This window comes from Stomoxys calcitrans, chromosome 3 (genome assembly GCF_963082655.1).
Source record: "Stomoxys calcitrans chromosome 3, idStoCalc2.1, whole genome shotgun sequence".
NCBI classification, from domain to species: Eukaryota; Metazoa; Arthropoda; class Insecta; order Diptera; family Muscidae; genus Stomoxys; species Stomoxys calcitrans.
Genome location: NC_081554.1, coordinates 192,176,581 through 192,201,675, shown reverse-complemented (window position 1 = coordinate 192,201,675; position 25,095 = coordinate 192,176,581). Strand labels below are relative to the sequence as shown.

The 25,095-nt window shown below is 36.9% G+C and overlaps 1 protein-coding gene and 2 long non-coding RNA genes across 5 annotated transcripts in view; 1 reads left to right on the top strand and 2 right to left on the bottom strand.

Moving 5' to 3' along the window:
- LOC106091457 (centrosomal protein of 104 kDa) overlaps window positions 1-25,095 on the bottom strand; it is a 203,777-nt gene that overhangs the window by 76,846 nt on the left and 101,836 nt on the right. The window lies entirely within an intron of this gene.
- On the bottom strand, window positions 4,373-4,951 carry LOC106080458 (uncharacterized). The gene is made up of 2 exons (XR_001220198.2): window positions 4,678-4,951; window positions 4,373-4,597 (listed from the first exon to the last, which is right to left on the bottom strand). It is a non-coding gene; the product is annotated as an uncharacterized LOC106080458 (long non-coding RNA).
- Window positions 6,952-7,788, top strand: LOC106080457 (uncharacterized). The gene is made up of 2 exons (XR_001220197.2): window positions 6,952-7,179; window positions 7,574-7,788. It is a non-coding gene; the product is annotated as an uncharacterized LOC106080457 (long non-coding RNA).

The window sequence follows — 25,095 nt, the reverse complement described above, 5'->3', positions numbered from 1 at the left end:
AACAGAACACTACGTGGAAAATTTTAGCTCAATCACATTATAATTGCAGCTTCTAGGAATCCAAGAAAGAAATAGGGATATTAAAAATTTGCTAAGTTCGGCTGGGCCGATTCTTGGGAACTCACTTCCATGGATTCTGATAAAAAATTTTACATAGCAAATTTCTGATAAATCTGGCAAAAAAATTTAATTATAAAAAAATTTAGACCATACTAGGCACGATTGTTGGAAGTCGTAACACCACGTACATTTCAACCCAATAAGATACTTACTGTGGCCTCTAGGACCTCAAGATGTCAAATTGGGAGATCGCATCATATAGGACATATATCAGGTTATGGACTGATCCGAACCATATATGGCACGATTGTTGAAAGCAGTAACAAAACACGTAACAGAACAAAATTTTAGTTCAATCGGATTACAATTTCGGCTTCTAGAGGTCCAAGAAGTCAAATAGGGATATCTGAATCGATATGGTTCATTTGCAATCCCCAACGACCTACATCAATAAGAAGTATTTGTGCAAAATATTTGTTCAATAAAGACTAAACAATGCAAATACTTTTTTTTTACAACAAAATGCCGAAATTCCTTTTATTTACAGTTGTTGATTTCCAAACTGTATAACTTTTAACTGCACAGCCGAATTTGGAATTTTTTTTAGTGACAAAGTCGTTGTAAATTTTCTCCTCCAATTCAAATCATGTATCACAATGAAAATCGAACAACCAACTCTTTCGTACGAAGCCTCTCTCGACCAAAATTCGGCGAAAATTTCCGAGGCCATTGGAATTGGACCACAAATGAAGATTTGACAGCCCGAACCAGTTTCCGAAATGGCGAGGTGACTAAATTTAGGGGAATGCCAAGAGGCGTCCAGACCACCTAGGGCCTTTTGGACATGACTTCGTTAACCCCTCAGCTCTGTCCATGTAAAATTACAAAGCGATATCTCTACTTGTTCTCAAACCACAGATTTTTTACTACTTTTTTCCATGCTATCACACTGTATGGTGTCCCGATTTAGGTTCTTGATCCCATCCAAGACTCATTTTTAGCAAGTAGCTCTAGACCTCTCGCTACCCGAACTGATAATGGTCCACATACGACTGTACTTAGTTACAATTTAGACCGATCTGCCGATTAGGGACCTTAAGATGATTTTGCTGAAATCTGGAACTATGAGTTCTATTAAATCCCTTGACATCCATAACAAAGTTGATTAATTTCTGCCTATATTTAAATATAGGTGCCCTATAGGCGGATCTCCTTATATAGGGTCTTAAGGCCATCAGAGGCGCATTTTTAAATAGACTACGCTGAAATTTGAAACAGTAAGTTGTATTAAGCCTCCCGACATCCCAACCGAACATGGTCTAAATCGGACCATATTTGGATTTTTTGAGTCCACGAAAGCCTTTTTGCTTGTTTGAACATAAAAAGTATCGAATGCAAGACACTAAAATGGTTTCCCAAAATATCACACCTTTTCGGTATATCGATCTATATGACATCTATATCTAAACATAGTCCGATCTGATAAGATGATAATGTTTTTCTTCCGAAATTCAGATAGTCCTTTCAAAAGGAAATCTTTGTCATACGGAGACATCAATGTACCGATAATTACTGCATCCGGGGAATTTATTTCTTTAGTGTTGTTTCTGTTTCTTACCCGTTGTATAGATTTGAGTTTTGGAGTCGGAATATTACAGCTTGTGCAGATTTTTGTGAGAATATTGTTTAGGTTTTCGTTTTCATTGAAAGGGATTCCATTTATACGATGATCTTCAGCAACCGGAGCATTATCTAGACCTAAGACTTGAGTTCGATATCTTTTAATTCCAGTTTGAGAACATCAATATCACATACTGCAGTTTCTAGTTTCGTGACTCTATCAATAATATCATAAATGTCTGCACGTAACTCGCATAATCTTTTGTCCAGTTCATTAAAGATTCGGGTTTGATTTCATACGATCTTCGATTCTATCGCTTAGCTTCTCAAAGCGGTCATCCAATATCTCCATCAAGCGAAGTGGAGAGTCAGAGAGCCTTGGTGTCTTTGTGATGCTACCAACCAATGTGCGGTGGAAAACGCTATCACGGTTCCTCTTGACTGATTGGAATCCATGCTGATGTTTTCATTAGGGTCGAGGGGCCATGCAAAATCAGGTGGATTCGTAGATTGTGATGGCATTGTTGGGGTATTCATCGTTTATTTTTTTCTCTGTGTTCGTAATAAAGACAACGAAGAAAGTTGTTCTTGAATTCCGTGATAGGTGTTACCAGGTCTGAGTTTTAATTATAAAGACCCAACAACACAATCGAACGATACAAGGTAAACAATACTTTCGCTTTGAGCCACTGTAGAATTCAAATTTAACCGTCGAATTTACTATTGTGAATTATGTTTATTTTGTGGATTAAAACGGCAACTGTGGACACAATCAGCTGTTTATGTTGTTTTGTTTTATTTACATTTACATTTATACCGACGAAGCAGACAGCTATGATGATGGTGGTTGTTGTTACAGTTGTAGCAGTGTGTTGACGATGGTCCTTTTGTTTTGCATTGGTCTGCTTTGTTTTCGCAAAGAAAAATGCAATCGGTTAATATCGAGTGGTTTTCTTTTATTTGCATTATTTATTTATGAACCATATTTGGATCAGATGTTGGGAGGCTTAAAACAACGCACTGTTTCAAATTTCAGCGGAATCGGTTAATAAGAAAAACTTATATGGGCTTCAGACCCTTAATCGGCAGCTCAGTCTTTACAGCAGCTATATATAAATATAGTCCGATCTTAACCATATTTAGGTTGCATATTGGGAGGAAACAACTCAATACTTCAAATTTCAGCGAAATCGGATAATAAATAAATCTTTTATGGGCTTCAGACCCTTTATCTGCAGATTGGTCTACACAGCAGCTATATCGAAATATGGTCCGATTTGACCGGTTCAAGAACTTAACCTGCAAAAATAAGTACTTGTGCCAAATTTCAGCTCAATATCTCAATTTTGGAGGATGTAGTGTGATTACAACAGACGGACGGATAGACGGACAGACACACGGACATCGTTAAATCGCCTTAGAATTTTACGACGATCCGAAATATAAATATTTTGTAGGGTCGGAAATGAATATTTCGATGTGTTGCAAACGGAATGAATAAAAACAAATATATACCCCTATCCTATGGTGGTGGGTATAAAAATTTATAGGGGAGCTACATATAAATCTGGTACGATTTTTATGCAATTTGACACACATATTGGGACGTAAAATAAAACATCGGAATAAATTGCGGCTTCTACAGCCTTAAAAGGCCATATCAAATGAAAGATATATATATAAAGCTATACGTAACTCTGATTCTATTTTTATGAAGTTTAGCACACATTTTAGCACACAGTTTTGTAACGATCGGGCCACAAATTTTAGATTCTAAAGACTAAAAAGGTCATGAAAAGGTGGTGAAATTTTGCACACATATTAGGACGCCAACGAAACGTCTCACGCTAAATTTTGTAGAGATCGTATCAAAATTGTGGATATTAAAGACTTAAAAGGACACATCGAATGAAAGATATATGAGGGAGCTATACCTATTTCTGAATCGATTGTGATGAAATTGTGCCCACATATAAGGACGTCAAAAAAGCACTTCATAACAAATTTTGTTAAGATTGGATCAAAAATTTGGCTTCTAAAGCTTGAAAAGGGCATATCGAAAGCAAGATGTATATGGGAACTATATCTAAATCTGGATCCGTTTTTTTTTTTCAAAACCAAAAGAGTGATTTCTGTAAAATTTCATAACAGTCGACATATGGATATGGCTAAATCAAATCAGGTTGTGATTCTGAGTCTATCGGTATACTTATCAATGGGTCTAGCTCTTCTCCTTGTTAGCGTTGCAAATAAATGCACAGAGTTTAATACCCTGTACCACAGTGGTGGTGTAGGGTATAAAACAAGTTTGTTTAAATTTTTCAGCTTTTTTTTATTTAACTAAATAGTTTCATGAACCAACTTAGGAGAGTGGTATTGAAGACAATTAAGAATTTTGTAAGTAGCACGGATTTAGACCGCACAACAAGCCGATTATTGGCTTAGGTGTATGTTCATAGTGGCATGGGGCGAATTAATATCTGCACCCTCTTTTCAACCTAACCTAACCTAAACTAACTAGTTTGATTCGTTCACTTTGCACTATCTATGAAAACCTAGTATATCTCCCTTCTAACTCGAGTTAAAATATTTTTAAAACAGATCTATTACTAGGTATTTTTCTACCCATTCGTCATTAATGGGTTCATTAGAAGCACCCCACACCAACATAACATTGCATTTATATAAAATGTTTAAATTCTTTATATTTGTAATTATTTAAGCATTCCATTAACATCTTTTGTCGTTACCTAGATTTCTTTTCATTTTTTTATGTTACATTGTGGCCATTGTGTATTGTTTCTTCATCCATTATTATCACAGACTATCCTTTTAGTCTAGCTTCATCGATTGCTTTAGAAGTTTCCTTGTATGTTCTGCCTGTAAATTTTCTCACTCCCTTCGATGTAAACAAGGACTGAAGGAATGAAACCAATATTTGTTATGAGTAACTCTTTAAGTAAGCAAAAATTATTTAAAAATCCATTAACTACTTACAATCATTTTGGCCAAAACTTTGCCACCATAGCCTCTAGCCTCCGCAAAGGGTGGCCCATTGCAGCAGAGCATAAGCAAAACTATAGAGATCACAAAAATACAAGACAAGTTCATTGAAATGTTAACGCTGAGCAAATGTGCGCCAATGGCCGACTGCATTAATTATTAGTTCTGGGCGATGCATTAGAATTATAAATTTTATTTTCATAGCTAGTCGAAGATAAGGTTCGAAAAAAATGCAGATGCTAGAAAAAAATTCAATTCTTTTCCGTGTTTAAAAAAAAATTGCTTCAACTTTTCAACCACAAGGAAATATTCGAGCTATAGTAAAGCCATTAGTTTGTCATGTACCACATAAGTCATGAGACTTGCGAACGATATCTAAACCTAGTCACTATAGAATACGAGGGTGGTCCCCAAAGTAGCCGTCCTAACATATAGATGGCGACAGTAGTATGCAAATAAATACTTGCGTTAGAAAAGGCAACCTTCTAAAACATGCATACATATGTTTTAAAGTTCAAACCCCTACGGTATTAAATTATTTTTATTGGCGTACTCAAAAGTAATCTACCGCAGTGATAATCAATATAAAAACCAACCTTGGTTATAATCAGGGATTCAAAGCGAGGTGGAGCAGGCCTATTTTTGCCAGAGCAGGAGTGGAGAGGAAGTCACATTTTTTTAACACGGAGAGGAGCTATTCCATTTCCGACCCAATAAAGTATATATACTCTTGATCTTCGTAAAAATCTAAGGCGATCTAGCCATGTCCGTCCGTCTGTCCGTCTGTTTGTTAAAATCACGCTACAGTCTTTAAAAATACAGATGTAGAGCTGAAACTTTGCACAGATTCTTTTTTTGTCCATAAGCAGGCTAGGTTCGAAGATGAGCTATATCGGACTATAGACCGATCCGCTTATTTAAGGTCTTAGGCCCATAAAAGCCACATTCATTATGAAATTTTAATGAAATGTGGGACAGTGGGTTGTGTTAGGCCAGTCAACATCCTACTTCAATTTTGCTCAGATCGGTCCAGATTTGGATATAGCTGCCATATAGACCGATCTCTCGATTTAATGTCTTGGGCCCTGCATAACTGCCATATAGACCGATCTCTTGATTTAAGGTCTTGGGCCCTTAATAGCCGCATTAATTTCCCGATTTTGCCAAGGTTTAGGACAGTGAGTTGTGTTAGGCCCTTCGACACCATCCTCCAATTTGGACGAGATCTTTCCATATTTAGGCATAGTTGCTATACCGATCTTTCGATTTAAGGTTTTGGGCCCATAAAAGACGCATTTATTGTCCGATGTCGCTGAAAATTGGCACGGTGAGTTGCGTTAGGCCCCTCGACATCTTTCTGTAATTTGATCCAGGTAGGTCCAGCTTTGGATATAGCTGCAATATAGACCGATCTCTCGATTTAAGGTCTTGGATCCATAAATAGTGCATTTATTTTCCGATTTCGCCGAACTTTGAGAAAATGAGTTGTGTTAGGCCCTTCAACATTATTCTCCAATTTGGCTCAGATCGGTTGAGATTTGGATATAGGTGACATACAGACGATCTCTCGATATAAGGTTTTGGGCCCATAAAAGTCGCATTTATTGCATTGCCTTCGCCGAAAATTGGGACAGTGAGTTGTGTTAGAGCCTTCGACATCTTTGTGCAATTTGGTCCAGGTCGGTCCAGATTTGAATATAGCTGCCATATAGACCGATCCGCCGATTTAAGGTTTTAGACCCATAAAAGGCGCACTTATTGCCCGATGTCGCCGAAAATTGGGACAGTGAGTTCTGTACGGCCCTTCGACATCCCTCTTCTATTTGGCGCAGATCGGTTCAGATTTGGATATAGCTGCGATATAGGCCAATCTCTCTATTTAAAGTCTTGGCCCCATAAACAGCGCAGTTATAATCCGATTTCGCTGAAATTTGACACAGTGACTTATGTTAGGCTTTTCGGTATATGGTTCAGATCGGTCTATATTTGGTTATAGCTACCAAAAAGACCAAGTTTTTGTTCTGCAAAATTGAACAATGGTTTCTACCTATTAGACCACTCAAGATTATGATGTGAATTCAGAAAAAATTTTCAATTTTTGTCTTTTCATTGCTAGGTTGGCTACTTTTAAAACCACCCTCGTATGATGACTCAGTGTTTGGAAGTGCTTACTTAATTTTATGTCCATAGCCATATTGGTATCCATGAATACAAATTGATTTGCTGATATGATTTTTACAACTTTTGTTTACTATAATCGTTACATTGCATGGCGAATAAAATGTCCACTTGTGGTTCTTATAATCTGCTTATAAAAGCTTGAAGATTTCTCTATAACTAAGACATTAAGTAGTTGCTTTTGATAACAGCACATAGTTCGCTATGAAATTTGACCACGTTCTCTCTTGGATGATAGTAGTGGTGGTGATGATGGCTTGTTTAGCTGCTAATCATGGTGTTGAGGCCCGAGGTGGAATGGGATCATTCTTTTCTGTTGTAAGTTTTTAGATTTTAACTTATAGTCTGTTTGCTTAATTTTGTGATTAGGTTGGAATTACGTTCGCTTTTCGCGATATTTTTCGCCGATTAGTTTTTTATTTAGCATTACTTATGGTAAAATTTTAATAATATTGTTATGTTATTATTGATATTTGTGGAGTTTTCCAAAAAAGTAATCGCGATAACCATGGGTTTACAACGATGAAAAACGAGCATAGTACCAGCCCTTACTTAAAGTGGGTGCTTTTCGTTCTCATGTGTTTGAAAGTCTGCTGATTTTATTATGACCACACATATGTTCGAGAGGGACAAGTCACTCATTCGAGTGAAACAAAATTAGAAAAACTGTCTGTTGTTCTAATCAAAATTCTTATTAATAATTCCATTCTAGGGTAAAAAGACATTGAGACAAGCCTCTAAAATGGGATCTCAAACTGAAGAGTATATTCGTCATACAGCTGGAAAATAAGAAACTGGTATGAAACAACAATTTTTCAATTTTGTGAATTCATATCAAGGACTTTTCTTAACTTTTCATCATTTTCAAGTTGTTGTTTAATAAATTTTTGTTTAAGAATGGAAACAAGTAAAAACACATAAAGATCAGTCGGGCCGTACTTTTGAGACCCACTGCCACGGTTAAATACTAGCTATATCTCGACCATAAAGGCAAAAGTTAGGCGGTGCCGACTGTATAATACCCTACACCTACCCTATAAGTACAAAGTGGCAGTTATATCTAATTCTGAGCCATTTTTGATGCGGGATTTTTTTCAGATGGGCTATTAAACGATCCATATCAAATTTCGAGCAAATACGTTCAAACTGTAATAACTACGGTTGACAAATGACAACATTATTGCAAATTACCCAAAATCTGACGAATATATATATGGGAGATATATCTAAATCTGAACCGATTTCGACCAAACTTACGAATTAGATATAGTGGTTATCTTCGAGGAAAGCGTTGTGCAAAATTTTGTCAAGATTGATCAATAAACACGGTTGCGGTGGCTCCAGAAGTGAAAATCGGGCGGTACACATATATGGCAGCTATATCTACATCTGAGCCGATTTCTATGAAATTCACAAGTAATATAAGAGTCATACGAAAATCCTTCCTGCCAAATTTCGAGATAATCGGTTAACAAATGAGCCCTTAGTTGCAATATAGCTCGAAATCGGACGAACATATATATGGGAGCTATATCTAAATCTGAATCGATTTCGACCAAACTCTACAGATGCTGTAGTAGTCATCGAGGAAAGCATTGTAAAAATGTTGGGAAGATTGAACCGATTTCTATGAAATTCACCAGTAATGTCGAATCAAGAGAAAATTCTCCTTCCGAATTTCTATATGTAGGGTATAAAAATAGTATTCAGGATACCCATATTCGGAACGGCCACTTGGAGTTTTATATTACTTCCTGTAAGAAACTAATCTAACACAAATCGCTATACCAGATTTCAAAAAAAAATCATGTAAAATAAACTATTTTTATTGACCAAAGACTTTAAATCGAGAAAATAGATATATGGAGCAGCTTTACCCAAATATGATTCAATCTGAGCTATACTCGACATATATGTCTCGACACGACATAGATATCTCGACACGACATAGATATCTCGACACGACATAGATGTCTCGACATGACATAGATATATCGACACGATATAGATGTCGTGGACTCACTGTGCCGCCGATATCTGAACTAAAAGTGGTCCAGATCGGAACATATTTGGATATAGCTGCCATATAGACCGATCTGGCGATATGGGATCTTAGCCCTATAACAGGCGCATTTATTATCGGGTTTTGCTGAAATTTTTAACATTGAGTTTTATTAGGTCCGTCGATATCAGAACCAAAAATTGTCTAGATCGAAACATATTTGGATATAGCTACCATATACACAGATCTCCTGATTTTGGGTCTTTGGCTTATAACAGGCGCATTTATCACCTAATTTCCCAGAAATTTGAAAAAGTGAGTTATATCAAGTCTCCTAACATCGGTCTCAAAAATGGTCCTGATCGGCCTATATTTAGGTATAGCTGCCATAGAGACCGATCTTCAGCTTTAGGGTCTAAAGTCCATAAAAGTCGATTTTGTTGAAATTTCAAACAGTGAGTTCCACTGGGGGCCTCGACATCTGACCCGAATATGGTATATATAGGATCCAATTTACATTTAGCTGCCATTACGACCGATCTGCAGATTTTGTGTCTTAAGCGTATAACAGGCGCATTTATTACCGGATTTCGCTGAAATTCAGAACAGTAAAATTCATTATGCCCATCGATAATCCAAGCCAAAAATGGTCCAGATGGGAACATATTTGGATATACCTGCCATATATACCGGTCCGCCAATTTTGGGTCTTAGGCGCCTATAACAGGCGCATTTATTGCCCGATTTCGCTGAAATTTAGAACAGTCAGTTTTATTCCGGTTCATATAGGCACATATTTGGATATAGCTGACACATAGACCGATCTGCCGATTTTGGGTCTAAGGCTTACAACAGGCGCATTTAATATCCCAACTTCACCGAAAGCCGAACTCAATGCGTTTATAATACTACGATTCTAGCTTTAGCCGTGTAGGCTTAATCTACGATCATTCAGCCAACCACGCAATTATTTTATATATAGGACATTGGATTTTATTGCGACACAGAAAACCGCAGAGTGTTATTTTTAATAAAAAGGGATATTTCTATCCATCGTCATTTAACCCATTGCTTGCCATTGTACTAACACAAATTCAAACAAAAATGATTCTGAAAAGTTTTCGTAAGTGAAATTTCCGCAAGGCGTTTTAGTGTATGGTAGCATTTGATGAGTTCTTAAAAAAAAACATAGCAATGACAAACGAACTATTTTGGTCTACAGGTTCGATTTTGTGTTAATAATACTAAAATCCACATTTCTGAGCAAAATGATTAACCATACAAAAAAATATTTTTTTGCAGTAAAATCTTTGTGGCTGATAAAATTAAAAGAACTTTTGTTTTAAAAATGTGTAAAAAATGTATTTATAAAAAGGTTTATTAAAAAAAAAATAAATTTTGCGTGAATATAAGTTGTCTTAATAGTTAATATATGAAATTTTCTTAAAATTTGGACACGCATTAGATTAGTGGATTCTCAAGACAGTCAAATTATTTTTTTCTCTAAAAAAATTTATCTTCAATATTTGTTTTATTCTTTTTCTTTTAATACATTTTATTAAAATTTAAAATTTTTTAAAAGCAAAAGCATTTAAAATGTGCTTAAAATTTAACTTTTATTATTTTTATTTTATTGAGAAAAAACAGATGTAGTTATTTCTTTATTGGTTTTAAATCTTTATTTTTGCCAATATTTCGATACGTTAATACGATACTCCGAAAATGGGCCTAACAATGAGAAAAATGCTATAAAAGGCCTATTATATACCTTCAAAACCATAGTCATTGTTTAAGCTCGCTGCAGAACGACTTTCTACAAGAATGAACTTTTCAAATTTTCTCGCAATTGCTTTCACTTTCCTCATTATACTTGACTTTCAAGTGGAGGCAATAGGACGACACACACAACCTGCTACCCGCACGCTCAAAGGAAGAAGTCAAAGTAAGAAAAGAGGTAATGGTTCATACAAGCATAAGTATGGAAAGATTACAAGCCGCCAAGTTCTGAACTCTGCTGTAAGTAGATGTTGATAAGACTTTGAAACAAAATTCAATTTTTTGGAAAAATTAGAAGAATAACTGAAAATTTGGAAACTGAAAATTGTTTGGACATAGTAGGATTTTAAAACAGCAATACACATGATTTCTATTACATAGTCTTCTTTTAAAATCCATCCAGTTTCATTTTAGTTTTTTTCGTCAAAATTTAATTTTGTTAACTCGTGTAATTTATAATCATTTCGTATAGTTTAATGATCCCTTACTGCTTCTATTTCTGAAAAGACTAAAATTGTCAGTACCGCTATTAAAGGCACAGGACCTGAACTGATACGACAGTTTTTCAACCGTGGCCAACCTCAAGCTTATCAAACCTAGCATAATCACAAAAGCCAGGCTGGACAAGTTGAACTCATATGAAGACGATGTCAAAATGGGATTCGGAAATCTGTCTTTTCACCTCCTGTTTAAAATATTTAAAACAAAATAAATTGTAAAAAATAAAGTTTTATGTCAAAAATGTAAAGGCGTCCTAAGATCGGCCGGGCCGAATCTTTGGAACACACAACCATTGGTTCTGCCAAAAATTTATAGAAACTAAATTTAGTTGAATAGCATAATTTAATTCTACATAACAAACTTCTGTCAAACCTGCAAAAATCAAAGCTTTTAGGAACCGAACAAGGATAATCGAGAGACCGGTTTATATGGAAGCTATATCAAAATATAGACTGATTTGGAACGTACTTAGCACAGTTGTTGGAAGTCGTCACAGAACACTAAGTGAAATTTCAGCCAAATCGGACAAAAATTGTGGCTTGTAAGGGCTCAAGAAGTAAACCAGGAAGATCGGTTTATATGGGAGTTATATCAGATTATCGACCGATTTGAACCGTACTTGACCGATTTGTTGAAAGTCATAAGATAACTCTATGTCCAAAATTTTAGCCAAATCGGACGAAACTTGTAACCTCCAGGGCTCAAAAAGTCAAATCGGGAGATCGGTTTATATGGCAGCTATATCAGGTTATAGACCGATTTAAACTGTACTTTTCACAGTAGTTGGAAGCCATAAGATAACACTATGTGCAATATTTTAGCTAAATCGGACAAAAATTGCGGCTTCCAGGGGCTCAATAAGCCAAATCGGGAGACCGATTTATATGGGAGCTATATCAGGTTATAGACCGATTTTAACTGTACTTGCCACAGTTGTTGGAATCAATCCCATGGCAGCCGGTTGTATGTACCGGATTGACCCGATGAATTCCTTCATCGGCAAGGGCTGCCGCTTCAGTGTACCACACACTGCTACTACAACAACATGCAATATTTCAGCCAATCGGACGATATCTTTGGTTTCCAGGGGCTCAAGAAATCAAACCGGGAAATCGGTTTATATGGGAGCTATATCCAAATCTAAACAGATATGGCCCACTTGCAATCCCCATCGACCTACATCAATATAAAGTATCTGTGCAAAATTTCAAATTGCTAGCATGACGCGTTCGACCGCTATCGTGATTTTGACAGATGGACGGACGGACATGGCTAGATCGAATCAGAATGTCGAGACAGATCAATATTTCTAGGTGTAACAAGCGGAATGACTAGGTTAGTATACCCCCATCCTATGGTTGAGGGTATAACAAGGGCAAGAAGTACAAGAATATAAAATTACTTCTAGGTTTTTTTCTTAGGATGACTAAGTGAGTTATTTAAGGAATAAATATCGATTTGCAGATTATCGAAATCGAAAGAGATCTTTTACAAAAAAGAGATTTTTGAAAACATATAATCAAGATTTGCATATACAACTAGTTATAAACAAGTTATCTAAATCAAAAAAGATCGATTATCGAAAATTAATTTATTGAGAACATTTAATCGAAATTTTTATATAGAATAGCAGGTTATCGAAATCGAAAGAGGTCGTTTATAGAAAAGAGAGCATTTAATCGATTTTTTTTTTTATAGTACACGCTGCACTCTAAACAGCTTGGAATATTTTGCAGCTGGTCCCTAGATGAATGTGGACATTGATCCTTCTCGGACCCATATTCATTAATTTGTTAAGGTTATTTGTGATCTACTTTTAAAATCAGGTCTTAACAGAACAACATAGGTCCGTCCCTTCCAAAGGCCATCCAATTCGACAGGTTGCTTGACCCCTATTTTTTTATATTTTCGTGTTTTGCAATTTCAAGGTAAAGGAGAGGATTCGTAGTAAGGGTTATCCTAAGATTAGGCTGGAACTAGTTAAGGTTAAGGTAAGTTAAGCATTTGGAGGGTTAAAGTTAAGGTTAAGTTTAGGTAAGTATTTGGAAGGTTAAGGTTAAGGGTTAGGGTTAGGATTAGGGTTAGGGTTAGTGTTAGGGTTAGGGTTAGGGTTAGGGTTAGGGTTAGGGTTAGGGTTAGGGTTAGGGTTAGGGTTAGGGTTAGGGTTAGGGTTAGGGTTAGGGTTAGGGTTAGGGTTAGGGTTAGGGTTAGGGTTAGGGTTAGGGTTAGGGTTAGGGTTAGGGTTAGGGTTAGGGTTAGGGTTAGGGTTAGGGTTAGGGTTAGGGTTAGGGTTAGGGTTAGGGTTAGGGTTAGGGTTAGGGTTAGGGTTAGGGTTAGGGTTAGGGTTAGGGTTAGGGTTAGGGTTAGGGTTAGGGTTAGGGTTAGGGTTAGGGTTAGGGTTAGGGTTAGGGTTAGGGTTAGGGTTAGGGTTAGGGTTAGGGTTAGGGTTAGGGTTAGGGTTAGGGTTAGGGTTAGGGTTAGGGTTAGGGTTAGGGTTAGGGTTAGGGTTAGGGTTAGGGTTAGGGTTAGGGTTAGGGTTAGGGTTAGGGTTAGGGTTAGGGTTAGGGTTAGGGTTAGGGTTAGGGTTAGGGTTAGGGTTAGGGTTAGGGTTAGGGTTAGGGTTAGGGTTAGGGTTAGGGTTAGGGTTAGGGTTAGGGTTAGGGTTAGGGTTAGGGTTAGGGTTAGGGTTAGGGTTAGGGTTAGGGTTAGGGTTAGGGTTAGGGTTAGGGTTAGGGTTAGGGTTAGGGTTAGGGTTAGGGTTAGGGTTAGGGTTAGGGTTAGGGTTAGGGTTAGGGTTAGGGTTAGGGTTAGGGTTAGGGTTAGGGTTAGGGTTAGGGTTAGGGTTAGGGTTAGGGTTAGGGTTAGGGTTAGGGTTAGGGTTAGGGTTAGGGTTAGGGTTAGGGTTAGGGTTAGGGTTAGGGTTAGGGTTAGGGTTAGGGTTAGGGTTAGGGTTAGGGTTAGGGTTAGGGTTAGGGTTAGGGTTAGGGTTAGGGTTAGGGTTAGGGTTAGGGTTGGGGTTAGGGTTGGGGTTAGGGTTAGGGTTAGGGTTAGGGTTAGGGTTAGGGTTAGGGTTAGGGTTAGGGTTAGGGTTAGGGTTAGGGTTAGGGTTAGGGTTAGGGTTAGGTTTAGGGTTACGGTTAGGGTTAGGGTTAGGGTTAGGGTTAGGGTTAGGGTTAGGGTTAGGGTTAGGGTTAGGGTTAGGGTTAGGGTTAGGGTTAGGGTTGGAGTTGGAGTTAGCTGTGGCTATTTAAGAATAGCAGTGTATTTCGTCAACAGACTTACTTAAACTATTATTTTAGTACATTGTGATACCACAGTTGCGACAGACCAGGCCTCCGCTGGCAATCGAGCTCGTGAGCCTCCCACTATTGGCCCGAGCAAGTGACAATTGGAATGATGTTTTGGAACACTGACTTCAAAGGTGTCGTAGCGACACTGATGATGCCGGACATAGTTCACGTCCGGTTACTTCTATTATGCAAGGGTTGCCTTTCATATTTCGGGATTAGAGAACACAAAAATAAATATTAATCATCGAAAATCGCTTTATTGTTTTTCAATATGTTTTCCGTTAAGATCTTTACAATTTTGAATGTGTTTGCACTAATTGTCGAAGCACTTTTGCCTTTCTGATTGAGGTATCTCCAAAACATTGTTTCTGAACGCATCAACCACTCCTGCAGGTGTCGAAAATCGTTGACATCTCATTTTATTTATTGCGTACTTGAATAAAAAGAAGTCATTCGGTGCCAAGTCAGGACTTTGCGGTGGATGGCTCATCAAATTAACGTTTTGAGTGCTCTACAAGAAAAAGCGTGTTTAGTTCGGCGGGGCCGAATATTGGGAACCCACCACCATGGATTCTGCTAAAAATGTATACAAACTAAATTTAGTTGAAGGACATAATTTTATTCTACTTACCAAACTTTTGCCAAACCAGCAAAAGCTAAGCTTCTAGGAACCGAACAAGGATAATCGAGAGACCGGTTTATATGGGAGATATATCTGGTTATAGACCGATTTGAACTGCACTTGGCACAGTTGTTGCAAGTTAAAACAGAACATTGCATGCAAAATTTCAGCTAAATCAGACAAAAAAAAACGGCTTCCAGGGGCTCAAGAAGTCAAATAGGGAGATCGGTTTATTAGGGAGCTATATCTAAATCTGAACCGTTATGGCCCATTTGCAATCCCCAATGACCTACATCAATATTAAGTATTTGTGCAGAATTTCAAGCGGCTAGCTTTACGCGTTCGACCTCTATCGTGATTTCGACAGACGTACTTGGCTAGATCGAATCAGAACGGCGAGACGATCAAGAAAATATATACTTTATATTACAAACGGAATGACTAGATTAGTATATCTAAACCTATGGTGGTGGGTATAAAAATGCAGTTGTTTCGTATTTTTGGAGCATTTCTTTCGACCAATCGACACTACCTTTTTTTTTGAGCGATTTTTGAGGATCAAATGTTCATGCAATATTGATTGTATGCTGGTCCCACTAATGCCTAAGATTGTCTCAATCTCACGATAGGTCACATGACGATCTTGCAATATCAGTTGGCGTACAGCATCAATGGTTTTTGGAACAACAACGAATACGAAATTCGTCTTGGAGTGAACTACGAGCTCGGTTCAATTCACCTTCATTCAGCTTCATCGCCAAAAATAAAGTTCAACTATGCACTGTTGTTGAGCTAATCCACGTCGAAAGTGTTAAAAAATAATCGCACGAAAATGTTCACGATTTAATTCCATTTTTTTGGCGAGATGAATCTTTGAAGTTACTATAAACAACACAAATAGCGCTCGTATGTGAAAACGTTCTGAGTACGTATAACCTCAAAAATGTCAAGCTTTACCATAGAGCTGTCAGTTGACAGATTTCAACCAACCCCGAAATATAAAAGGCAACCCTCGTTTTACATAGTATTGTTCAATTAAATTTCAGCTCAATAATGAGGTGCCCTATTATCGAGTAGGGGTTATGTTTGAAGCGGAACATGAATTTCCAGATTTTATCACCTATTACTTCTTTTTTAGTAGTTATGCCAAGTTTTATTATGATGTATGTTATGTTTCTACCCTTTCCAAAAATTCTGTTCAATAATAATCTATTTTTATACCCACCCCCGAAGGATGGTGGTATATTCATTTTGTCATTCCGTTTGCAACACATCGAAAAATCCATTTCCGACCCTATAAAATATATATATTCTTGATCAGCGTAAAAATCTAAGACGATCTAGCCATGTCCATCCGTCTGTCTGTTGAAATCACGCTACAGTCTTTAAAAATAGAGATTTTGAGCGGAAATTTAATTTGGCTCGGATCGGTCCAGATTTGATTATAGCTGCCATATAGACCTATCCTCCGATTTGGGATCTTAGGCTCATAAAAGCCACATTTATTATCCGATTTTGCTGAAATTTGGGACGGTGAGTTGTGTTAGGCCCTTCGATATCCATCGTCAATTTGGCTCAGATCGGTTCAGATTTAGATAAAGCTGCCATATAGACCGATCCTTCGATTTGGGGTCTTAGGCCCATAAAAGCCACATTTATTATCCGATTTTGCTATAACTTGGGACAGTGAGTTGTCTTATGCCCTTCGACATTTTTTGTTTAATTTGGCCCTGATCGGATCAGATTTGGACATAGCTGCCGTATAGGCTAATCCCTCGATTTTAGGTTTTGGGCCCATAAAAGTTGCATTTATTGTCCGATATCGCCGAAATTTGGGACAGTGAGTTAAGTTAAGCCCCTTGACATACTTCTGCATTATGGCATATGGTTCAGATTTGGATATAGCTGCCATATAGACCGATCTCTCGGTTTAAGATTTTGGGGCCATAAAAAGCGAATTTATTGTCCGATGTCGCCGCAATTTGGAACAGTGAGTTGTGTTAGGCCCTTCGGCATCCTTCTTCTTCTTCTACTCAGATCGGTCCAGATTTGGATATAGCTGCCACATAGACCGATCTCTCGATTTAATGTTTTGGGCCCATAAAAGGCCCATTTATTGTCAATTTGGGACAGTGAGTTAAGTTAAGCCCCTCCACATATTTCTGCAATTTGGTCTAGATCGATAAAGATTTGCATATAGCTGCCATATAGCCCGATATCTCAATTTAAAGTCTTGGCCCCCAAAAAGGCGCATTTACAATCCAATTTAACTGAAATTTGACACATTGACTTATGTTAGGCTTTTCGATATCCATGTTGTATATGGTTCAGATCGGTTTATTTTTAGATATAGCTACTAAAAAGACCAATATTTTGTTATACACAATTGAACAATGGCTTGTACTTATTAGTATTTGGTCCAAATCGGATCATATTTCGATATAACTGCTATGGGACATAAGGTATGAAATTTTCACCGGATTTTGATGATAGGTGGTTTACATATATACCCGAGTTGGTGGGTATCCAAAGTTCGGCCCGGCCGAACTTAACACCTTTTTACTTGTTTTATTTTTTTAGTCTTTATACTGTAGTTGAAGTTACACCATGTTTCAAAAATTCCCTAGAATTATTGGCCTCTGGCAAAGTTTTGTTAGACTGACCTCGGCTGTCACCAATTTTCGTCCCGTTCTTGGGCTTTAGAGCATTTTTGATCAATTTTGTGGCAGTTGGACCGATTTTGCTGCCAGTTTGCTTAGATGCCACTCTGCCCTAGTTAAAGAGAGAGATAAAATCATAATCATAAAACCATAATTTCAACACTATTTCAAAGACTTACTATGCCCACAGCAAGAGCCCCAAATGCCTCAATCTGGGATACATTTAAAACACCCAAAATAAGGGCTAACAAGAGGAACAACCTTACAACTTTCATATCAAGGTATGATGGTGCTGTGTAGCGCTTGTCAAAGACAAATAGCAAATAGAGAGTTTTACACAATAGATAATCAACTCATGCGAATAGGGATTTTACAAGAAAAAAACACAATTTTCTTACGAAAAAAACACAATGAATGCTAGCAGAATGCTTGTGAGAAGAATCGCAGTAGAGCCTTGATATTATGGACGATTTTTAAAATGTTAGCCTTTAAGAAGTAACTTTCTTCTCTAAAGTTGTATTATTTCACCGACATCCCTGTTGAGTAGGGATCAGATAGGACAATATTTGAGTATAGCTACCACATAGACCGATTTTTCAATTTAAGGTTTTTGCCCATGAGTGTTGATCATAGGAGTTGATACAAATGTTATTGAACTTATTTTTTTCTTTACAATATTTTATTTATTTATTAACATATCATATTCACAAAGCAAAAATACTCTTCACCGCAACTGTCCCTGAGTCAATGTTAGTTTATTTTAACAGTAAAAAAATCACTACTGATGATTTTCTGTGAATAGAATAAAATGTGAATATGCGGTTCCAAGAATTTTACGTATTTCAGCTTTTCTATTTTTAATTGATTAAAAAGTGAATACGTTTTATATAAAATCAAGTCATTGTTCCCCATTCCAAGACAACATTATCCAGCATTTGTTTGAACGAATAACAACATCTATAGTCGCAATGAATTTCTTTAACATGTTTGTATTTATCGTCCTGTTAGTGACCTTATTCACTGTGCAAATAGAGGCAAAGAAGCACAAACATCAGTATAAAATGAAAACTAAAACCAAAACCAAAGTGAAGACTAAATATAATGTGGAAAATAACTCACCGGGTAAATTTTAGAGCATGTTGAAAATTGAATTTATAGTAGTTTTGGCAATAATATTTTTATAATTTCTTTTAAGGTACAATGTATTCGCCGTATAGCAACACTCACGGTAAGTTTTCAATATGAGCTTGGAAAGTGCTGTCAGAGTAGTCATATCCAATAATATTACTTTTTTTCCAAGGTCCAGTGTATTGGCCGGTTGGGAATAACTATCATCACTTGATGTGATAGATCTACTGGATGCGATTGGTAGTGGTACAATGAAATAAACCAATAAATTTAACTGTGAATTAATCAAGAATAAATTTCGTAGACGTTTATTTTTCGAAAATAATAAATAAAAGATGTTATATTTAGCTTTCAATTTTGTGAGTATCCCAACTGTAGATTCTACTTAGATGTAGATACGTAGTCGTAGTCCCGCCGCTTAGTAAACGAAATGAGAATTTGAATATGAAACAACTCATTGAACTTTCAGAGTACACAAAAGGCTTGCTTTTATAAGAGTTAAAAAATGTATACGTGGCGAAATTTTTGCAAAGTGTTCGTTTGTTATTAGAAACTGATGTTTGGAAAAAAATGTTTAATTTGATCCAAAAATCAAGAGTTCGGTGAAGGTCAAGAAAGCATATAAAAATTGAAACTTCCCAGATTACTTGTGCTTAAAGTATATACTGATTTGTACTTACATAATAATCAATTAATTAATATATATATATTGTACATATAACATACCTGTAAAGAAAGAAATACAAAAGATAAATTAAGTAACGTAACATGTATAAAATAATGTTTAATTTGTAAATAATATAACTTTTCTTTACATGTTTATTTTATTATACCCGCCACCATAGAATGGGAGGTATACTAACTTAGTCATTCCATTTGTAACAATTCGAAATATTGATCTAAGGCATATAGCACTTCAAACAACTGTGCGAAGTACTGTCCAAACCGGTCTATAACCTGATATAGCCCACATATAAACCGACCCCGGATTTGACTTCTTGAGCCCCTGGAAGCCGCAATTTGGCTGACATTTTGCACGTAGTGTTCTGTTATGACTTCCAACAACTGTGGCAAGTACTGTCCAAATCGATCTATAATCTGGTATAGCTCCCATCAGGGATGTAGCTCGCCCCAATATTATTTTGTCTATAAAAAAATAAATTTAAGTAAAACTTTTTAAAATGACAAAATTTCATATTCATAATATGCTTCAGAGACAAAGTTTTGATCAGACCAGGACCACCTAAAAAATACTTTTCTTAAATACAATGAATTTTAATGAAATCAATTTAATTTAATGACATTTTTTCTAAATACAAAATTTCAGCGTAAAATTTTTTAAGACATAACTTCATCAAAATATTTCCTAAAGACAAAATTTTAATAATCAAGCTAAACATTCTCTTCAGCCAGGGCCCGACCCCACTTGATTTTTTTTAGCCAAAATTTTATTTAAATTTTTTCTTTAGACAAAATTTCAATAAAAATTTTTCTAAAAACTACATTTTATGATTTTTTTACTAAAGACTATATTTCAGTAAAAATTATTGTATTTTATAAAACCAAAATTTTTTGTGCTCATGCCCAATGCGACACTTGCTTATACATTCTTTTTTTTATTATGTTTTTCTGTCCCAAATAGAAAGAAAAAAAATTAAACAGCAAAGAAAGGCAAAAGTCGGGCGGAGCCGACTATATAATACCCTACACCTACCCAACAATTATAAATTCGGGCCATATACAAATATATGTGTATATGAGAGCTATCTAAATCGGAACCGACTTTCAAACAGATTGTTTAAAAATTGTTGTTACTACGGTCATATAAGTGCAAATCCGCGCCAAATTTTGTAGCTACTAAGTGCAAATCGGGCGATACATATATATGGGAGCTATATTTAAATCTGAACCGATTTTGATGAAATTGTACAGATATGTTAAAATCAGCTACAAAACAGTCCGTGCCAAATTTTGTGCAGATCCGTTGAAAATTGTAGCTACTACGGCCATTTAAGTGCAAATCGAGCGATACATATATATGGGAGCTACATCTAAACATGAACCGATTTTTACCAAAATCAAAAGTGATATGTGCAAAATTTCGTGATTATTGGACAACAAATACGACCTGCACTTTGATTACAAGAATACATGGACTCACACACGGACAGAGGGATATGGCTAAATCGAATCAGAAAGTGAGTCTGAGTCGATTGGTATATTTATCAATAGGTCTAGTTATTCTCCTTCTTAGCGTTACAAATAAGTGCACAAACTTATACAACCCCGTACCACAGTGGTGGTGTAGGGTATAAAAAAAGATACATTTTTGTTATAAACCTCATTAGAAGTTTGGTTAATTTAAACCAATGGTCACTTCAACACTAATACAACAACAAAGTTGTAACAATTTTGCATTTGGCTAAACCCACCAAATCACAACTGAGATTTGCAAATAATGTTGCATACCTTCAGGCTCATTTGCAAATAGTCAATAGACCATTGCAAGCAAAAGAACCATGGATATGGCAGATATAGCTATGCTTGGCCAAGTCCCCAAAGCTCCAAGTCAGGAAAACCACAGCTGACGGTCGGGATTAGTCGGGATCTTAAAAAAAATTTTTTTTCGTCGAAATTCAGTTTTTATTACAAAGAAAAACAAAACAAATTATTACAAACAAACATATTCTATAGAGTACAATAAGATACGACATTTGCAAAAGTCGATTAGGGATAATTTTGAACGCATTAGGATTGGACCACGATTACATATTCTATAAAAAATAGTACATATATATTAGCACAGTGCATGTGCACATTAATTAAATAGATAAACAGTCTTATTTGAGAGGTCACTGATGCAAAATTACACTTCATATAACTAAAGAAAAAATCGCTAAAAAAGAGATTGATTCCATTTTGACCAACGACACCTGTTGACCACTACCTGTAACTAAAATATAACGGAAAGATGGGGCGTATTTTTATAAACTACATCTGTCATCAAAAAGGCGCAATTGAAATAATGTATCTCTACCATTGTATGTATTTGATATAACGGTACAGCTTTCAAAATATTTTTCCAATAACGAGTAGCATTTTCTTTGACGTCAAGTTCGATGAAAACAATTGGAGAGCGGCTATCGGCGGTCCATTACTTGAGATGGAAAAGTGGTGGCCGTTCGTAGACTCAAATTCTTGTACGTACGTATGCAGTTAATAGGTGGGGTGGACCGGAAGACAAGAATACAGGTTCAAAGACACACACAGTCACACAACTACTTCGAAGTCGTTGATGAGTTAGAATCCACTACTGTCTCTTTAGATCGTTTGAAGACTCCTTCTGGGACTATGGAATAGCCTGGGGTTGATTGTCTGTGGTTGAATGTAAGGCGCGCATCGACGAGACAACTTAATAGGGGCCAGAAAGAGAATTAGTTTTGCTCTGATATAGGGAGAAATACGAGTTTGACAACGGGTCCAAAAAAGACACCATTCGCTGTATTGACATCAACAACGCGCTCCTTATTATCGGGGCCTGAAAAGGTTTTCTCAATTCTGCCTTATTTCCTCTCGTGCAGTGGCCGATTATCGTTTTTGATAAAGACCAGGTCATTTACAACAAAATCTCTCTGGGGATATTTCTACTTATTTCGCTTATGGAGTTCGACTAAGTACTCCTCTTTCTAACGTTTGACGAAAGAGTCATGAAGGACCTTCAGTTTCAGCCATCTGTTCACATAACTTAAGGTCTGAGTAGTTATATCGGGTCCCGGTGGGGAAGTCAGAGCAGAGCCTATTATGCAATGTCCTGGGGATAAAGGGGCCGGATTTGGGTTATTTTGGATTATCATTCATTGGATTCAGGGGCCTAGAGTTTGAGAAAGCTTCGACCCTGGCTAACGTACTCGTAAACTTCTCGAAATTAAATCTCTGGGCGTGACACACTTTCTTTACATGAGTCTTAAAACTCTTATACCCTACCTCCCATAAGCCACCCATATGGGGCGCACCAGGAGGAATAAATTTCCGTTCTAATAATAGGAAGGCATGTTGCTGTCTTGACGTCAACAACTCGCACCTTATTATCGGGGTTTGAAAAGTCTTTCTCAATTCTGCCAAAATTTTCTCTCCTGAACATTTCACTAAGGAACAGGGGCGAATTTCTCACCTATCAATGAGTGCAGTCCGATTCAAGTTTAAGCTCAATGATAAGGGGCCTCTTTTTATAGTCCGAACGGCGTGTCGCAGTGCGACACCTCTTTACACGGCATATTACCTTACAAATGTTGCCAGCATTAGGAGAGGAAAGCCACCGCTGAACATTTTTTCTGATGGTCTCGCCAGGATTCGAACCCAGGCATTCAGCGTCATAGGCGGGCATGCTAACCTCTGCGCTACGGTGGCCTCCGATAATCTCCGGAGGCAGATTATTGTTTCTAATAAAGACCAGGTCATTAACAGCAAAATCCCTCTGGCGATATTTCCACTTATTTCGCTTATGGAGTTCGACTAAGTACTCCTCTTTCTAACGTTTGGCGAAAGAGTCATGAAGGACCTTCAGTTTCTGCTATCTGTTCACATAACGTAAGGCCTGATCCTGTACCTATAATTATGACGATTCCCTTAACTCTTTCCTCCTTAAGTAACCAGAAAATCCCATTGATAATCAGGAGCTATAAAGGAGGGATGTTAATCCTTGCCTCTGGTGTTCCTCAGTTAAAATCGGAAGATCGGTTTATAATAGAGCTATATCAGGTTGTTGAACAATTGAGATCGAACTTGGCATGGTAGTTGGAAGTAATAAAACACTCAGTGCAAAATTGCGGCCAAATCGCATAACGATTGTGGCTTCTAGGGTCTAAAGATATCAAGATGGAAGATCGATTTATACTTTATGGGTTCTCAGTTCAAAATTTCGAGGTGTTACAAACGGAGTGACTGAATTAGGTGGTGGGTATAAAAAAAGTCATATCGCCTAACCTAAATGTCTCTTCTTTGTAGCCAACCATATCAGCAGACGTACAGAGCATAAGCCTACCATATGTAGGTTTCTAATATAGCGGGAGTGGCTACGTCTCCCCTCTTCGGAATGAAAATCAGGCCAAACTCCCCTCGTCCAGTCGGCATATTGTCTAGTAAAACGCAGCGCAAAAAGTTATATATTTTTATACCCACCCCCGAAGGACGGGGGTATATTTATTCTGTTATTCTGTTTGCAACACATCAAAATATCGATTTCGGACACTATACAATGTTTGCTAAAACAACAGTTTTTGGCTTCAGAAAATGGGAAAGCAGACATAACTGCTATTTTGGCAAACAAAAGTATGCTGCTATGGCAAACATATCCGTCTGCTGTTTCATCTAACAAAATTTGTTGTTTCAACTAGAAAATCTGCTAAAATAATGAACACATATTACTGCACATTTTGCCATGGCAGTAGTACTGCTGTAATAGCAACAAAATTAACTACTAACTGTCAGCAAATAGTGTTAAGAGCAAAAGTGCCACCCAAAAATAAAAGTGGACTGATTGGAGCAATATGGGACTCAAATGAAAGGTATTCGGGAGTAGAAAACAAATTTGATATCAAAATTTGGGTCCAAGTACCTAGAGGGCTGCCCCGCACCCAAAACCCCTTCAAATAGGCATATTGGACGATAATGATAATATGGGACTCAAATGAAAAGTATTCGGGAATAGATTACAAATATGGTCAGGAAGGAGGAATAGGCTAAATGATTTGTTGATATTGGAAGGGGGCGGACCTTCCCCCGTTACCCCAAAAAACACCACCCAAAATCAAAGTTGACCGATCGAGACAATATGGGTATCAAATGAAAGATATTGAAGAGTAGAATACGAATATACTATTGGGTTGCCCAAAAAGTAATTGCGTAAAAGAAAGTAAATGCATTTTTAATAAAACTTAGAATGAACTTTAGTCAAATATACTTTTTTTACAATTTTTTTCTAAAGCATGCAAGCTAAAAGTCACAGCTGATAACTGACAGAAGAAAGAATGCAATTACAGAGTCACAAGCTGTGAAAAAATTTGTCAACGCCGACTATATGAAAAATCCGCAATTACTTTTTGGGCAACCAATATTAAAATTTGGGTCCAATTAACCCAGGGGCCACTTCAACCCCAAAAATTCTCCAAACAAACATATTGGATGTACATAACAAAATAGGACTTAAATGAAAGGTATTCGGGAGAAGATTACGAATATGACATAAAAAATTATGTC